The sequence below is a fragment of the Prionailurus bengalensis genome, chromosome E4 (genome assembly GCF_016509475.1).
Source record: "Prionailurus bengalensis isolate Pbe53 chromosome E4, Fcat_Pben_1.1_paternal_pri, whole genome shotgun sequence".
NCBI lineage: Eukaryota > Metazoa > Chordata > Mammalia > Carnivora > Felidae > Prionailurus > Prionailurus bengalensis.
The window spans coordinates 51,104,332-51,109,602 of record NC_057360.1 but is presented as its reverse complement, the minus strand read 5'-3'; the positions used below and the strand labels follow the sequence as shown (position 1 = coordinate 51,109,602).

Genomic DNA, 5,271 nt, shown 5'->3' with positions numbered 1-5,271 from the left:
CTGATAGAGATCATAGTGCTGCAGGACCTGCGTCTCCATCTATTTACAAATATTTTAGTAAGTCACAAGAAAAAGGCAATCTTATCAATAGTCTAATAACCAGAAAGTCATAGACTCAGTTTCCCAGAGCCCCAACATCACCCCTCCACAGTGATATGGGAAACAAAGACAGAAGAAAATGGCAGTTAAAATTAAATTTCCTTATAACCTGCAGCCCATTGACAAATACTTGAGGCAGGCAGAGTAAAATATTTCTCCAGGAACTCCTTAGTGTCTTAAAGTTAATGCTTTGCTAGAGGGAAAAACAACCTTAACTTGACAATAGCTAGGCCTCCAGTATCCTGTGCATCTTCGTTAACATATGAAAGTCTCATTGGAAACTTCCCCTGGACTTTACCTCCCCCAACTCCCAAGTATATAACCAGTGTCTCCTCATGGTCCTGGGGCAGCTCTTCCTGTCCAAGGGTCCTGTCCCCATGCTTTAATAAAATCACCGTTTTGCACCAAAGACGTCTTCAAGAATTCTTTCTTGGCCGTCTGCTCTGGCCCCACGAACCTCACTATCATCCCAAAAAACCTCATCAGATATTACTGGTATTCCTTACAATTCCTTAATTCTACACAATGTACCATTGGAATTGGAAGAAAAGTAGCTGTACCTAGAGAGAAGTATTTCATTCTAATTTATTTTATGAGACTAATAAAATCTTGATATCAAAATGAAACAAAAATATTATGAGAAAAGGAAACTGCAAACCCAAATATTCATGAATAAAAGAATATATACATATAAATTGATATATAGATATAGATAATTTATAAATTAAGATATTAACAAATTAAGTCTAGCAATATAAAACAGACAGTGATAAATTACATCCAACTTATGTATATCCTAGAATATAAACTGAAGCTGAAGCTCAGAGTCTGGATTGGAGCCTGATTCAGATTCTGCGTCTCCCTCTCTCGTGGTCCCCCACCCCCCCATTTCGTGTTCTGTCTCTCTCTCTCAAAAAATAAATAAACGTCTAAAAAAAAGGAAAAAAAAATAAAAAGTTGTTCAAAGGGTGCTCTATTGGTTAAGTGTCTGACTTTTGATTTCAGCTCAGGTCTGATCTCAGGTTGGTGACATTGAGCCCTGCATTAGGCTCAGCTCTGAGAATGGAGAGTGCTTGATTCTCTCTCTCTCTCTCTCTCTCTCTCTCTCTCTCTCTCTCTCTCTTCCCTCCTCCCCTCAATAAATATTTAAAAAATAAACAAAAAGCAATTTATATAATTTCCATATACAGATTAAAAACATATGACCATCTTGATAGGTACACAAAAAAGTAATTAACACAATTAAAGATAACACTTAATGAAAGGTTGACAACATTCAACAATTTAAAAATAGAACATAGAAGGACACATTTCTGTCATAAAAGATATCTTTCTAAAAATACCACTATCTTCATATTAGAAGTTCAAGATTAGGAACAAGGCTAGATGTTGATTCTTACCACTTTTATTCATCATCATACAATTGTACATATAATCATTGGTGTATTTCTTGAGAATGTGGGGCAACAGAAACTCATCCCAGATGGGGATATAAATTGGTACAGTTATTTTGGAAAAGGATGTTTTCATAAGACTATTTCTCTGGAATTGAAAAACTGATTTTAAAATATATTTGGCAATAGAAAGAGCTAAGAATAGCTTAGGGTCACTTGAAGATAAAAAATTTACTTAAAATCAATTTCTGTAGTTTGTTTCATGTTGGAGAATGAATTTTGACAGAAGTCCTATTGTAATTCAAAGGGAAAAAGACAATCAGTACAATATGGATAGGATATATACTAGTAAAACAAAATACAGAACCCAGAAACAGACCTATCGACATAGGGAACAATAGCATGAAGTTGAAGAGGCATTACAAAGAAATATGGACAGGATAGACTTTTCGATGAATGGCACAGGTACATCAGTATAACCACATTAAAAAGGAAGATAAAACAATTGTTTTGTTTTGTTTTATACTTTATCCCCAAACCTAAATAAATAAATGAATTCTGAGTCGAATAACTAAACATGAAATAACAAACATGAAGGTTTGATAATAGAATACTGGAAAATATATTCATTATGTTAATAAGGGAAAAAGTATTTAGATAAGACTGAAAAAAAAGTCTTTTCATAATGACAGAGGTCAGGAATGCAATCCAAACTCATAAGTGCATTTGAAACCTCTGTTTCCCACCCATCAATATTAAATTGACCAAAATGAATAATCTGGTCAAGCCCAAAGTCAAGAGGTGAGGAAACGCAATCTGCTATCATGAGGCCATCGCAACGGTTTAGATATATAATACCTGCTGTGGAGTGAAAAAATCAAGATCAATAATTTGGCCAACCACAACTTGAACACAAGCTAGAAAGAAAACATTGACCTTCATTTATTTCTAACCAGATATTAAACTTCTGCAATAATGAATTTTTCATTCATTTAAAAAATTATGCATATCATGTTTGATAAATCAATGTATTTATTGAACAATGGGGAGCACAACTATAAACTTTCCCTCACACAAACAAAATTTCTATCTAGTAGAACCAAACAAGACTTTTAGACACTGACAATTTAATCTGGAGTCATCAGAAAACAAATTGATCTAAATTGGACAGGATAAAAATTCAAGGTTTAAGGTAAAAAATCAAGTGTTGTATATTATTTTCCATCTCATATAGATTCTATTTACAGTCCTTTTTATTTTTTAGGTGTAACTCAACTTCATTCACATGTATTTCTAGTGTTTACAGAAATGTATTTCTAATGAAATATCACAATTTTATTATTCAGTGTCTCACATTGTGCTTTGACTAATTGTGTTTTTGTTTTTTATTTTTTTTTTAATTGAGTTAATCTGCAAAGGGCTCACTTGGGAACTGCACAAAATTTGAAATGTTTCCTGAATTTGTATATCATCCTTGCATAGGGGCAATGCTAATCTTCTGTGTGTCTTCCAATTATAGTACATTTAGTATTGAAGGGATCACATAAATGTATTATTTTGACATGTGTGGTTTTAGCAGTAATTACCATATTCCCACTCAGATATAAAAACAGTAATTTTTACTAAAACTACAGAATACGTTTATATAATGATATTAGTGCTTTCTCTATAAAATTATCATTTTTTAGTCTATCTTCCATTTACTCAATTACTTTGAAATTGTGAAAATGTACTTTACTTTGAAGCAAAGTGATCTGGCAGGATATCTCATGTATATTTGAATGAATATAAGTAAAATATTTAAGTGATCTTAACATGGACTTATTATTAAATGAATTATACCAGTTCTCTATTGTTACATAAAACTTTGAAATGAAGTGAGCAAATAAATTATGCAGATGGGAAAATTGAATTGAACTGATTATTAGCTACCCACCTTACCCCTTCGCAATGAAATTCAGAACTCCATATTGGCTGTATACAACTAACATTAAATTAAATACGTCATTGAGTTTTCAACAGCAGCAAAAGTTACAAGTTACTGTGTTTTTATGAGACACCTTAATTTATAAAGGAATATTGTAGATTTCAAATGTTTTCTCTAATGATTGCAGGGTAGTGCAATGGTTATTTAGGCTTCTTTGGAGTATCTTTTTAATAAAGATTAGTTATAAGAAAGGACTAATAAGAGAAATTCAGGTAGAACAATTACATTTCAGACAATTATTTTTTAAAGCTAGAAAAATTATCTATTGCACCTAAAGTAATGCTGTTTTTGTATTTATGAAACTTCTAAGAAAAATGTGTGATTTAACAATATCGATCTTTTTATTCTTATTTAAAAAAATATGTTGGATTATTACTACAATTTCTTTTGTTGCTGATACCACTACAAATGCCTTCATGAATGAAGGCAAAAATGAGTAACTATGAAAATATATGGACTTAACATCTACACACACACAAAACATATTTACACAAATATATATACAGTAGAAAAAAGGAAATGTGTTTCATTTTGCACAATTTTTTCTCAGATTTCCAGAAGAAAACATTGAGAATACAATTTTTTAAATTAGTAATATGCTCCACAGAGTAGGATGAATCAAAATGTCAATATTTTCAACTTTATTAGCCAAAAACCAAAACGAAACCTTGAATTAAATAGCTGACAATTAAAAAGTCATAAGACTATTTGAAAAATACATTTGTCAGAATAAAAATAACAGTATCACATGAAGAACAGGTAAGGATAATAAACCAATTAAACGCATAAATATATACCATGTAAAATTATCATTTTAGATATGTATTTTTAATTTTAATTTTGTAATGTTTATTTTTGAAGGAGAGATAGAGCATGAGTGGGGGGGGGCAGAGAGAGAGAGAGAGAGATAAAGAGAGAGAGAGAGAGGGAGACACAGAATCCAAAGCAGGCTCCAGGATCCGAGCTGTCAGCACAGAACCCAACGCGGGGCTTCAACCCATGAACCGTGAGCTCGTAACCTGAGCTGATGTCAGACACTTAACCAACTGAGCCAGCCAGGTGCCCCAGATACATATTTTTAGAGTAAGATAATGTATATAGAAACTTTTTCAGAAATATTTTATTTTTTTATTCTTTTTTTAAAAGATAATTTCTAAGTGTTTATTTATTTTGAGAGAGAGGGGGGCAGAGAGAAAGGTAGAGAGAGAATTCCAAGCAGGCTCTGTGCTCACAGCACACATCTCACAAACCATGAGCTCATGACCTGAGCCAAAATCAAGAGTTAGTCGCTTACTGGAGTGAGCCATCCAGGTGCTCCTATTAAGATAATTTTTTAGAAAAGTTTTAGGTTCATAGCAAAATTATGGGGAGTTAAAGAGATTTCCCATATACCTCCTGCCTTCACAATAGCTAACCTTCTCCATTATTAACATCCCCCGCCAGCTTTGCACATTTGTTACAGCTGATGACCCTAAACTGACAGACCATAATCACCCAAAGTCCAAAATTTATATTATGGTTCCCTTTTGGTTTTAACATTCTATGGATTGATGAATATATAATGATATGTATTAATCATTATGGTAATATACAGAGTATTTTTACTGCACCAAATAACCTTTTCCTCTACCTATTATTTATCCCTCTACTTCCCCGACCCAAACCTGGCAACTCCTAGTATTTTTACTGTCTCCACAGTTTTGCCTTTTTCAGTATGTCATGTAGTTGGAATCACAGTCAATAGTTTTTCCAGATTGATTATTTTCATTTTGTAATAGGTATTTAGGGTTC

General features: G+C 32.6%; 1 non-coding gene across 1 annotated transcript; it reads right to left on the bottom strand.

Annotated features, from left to right (window-relative positions):
• Positions 1-2,930: 2,930 nt before the first annotated feature.
• LOC122476684 lies at positions 2,931-3,036 on the bottom strand. The gene has a single exon (XR_006295596.1). It is a non-coding gene; the product is annotated as a U6 spliceosomal RNA (small nuclear RNA).
• Positions 3,037-5,271: the final 2,235 nt, after the last annotated feature.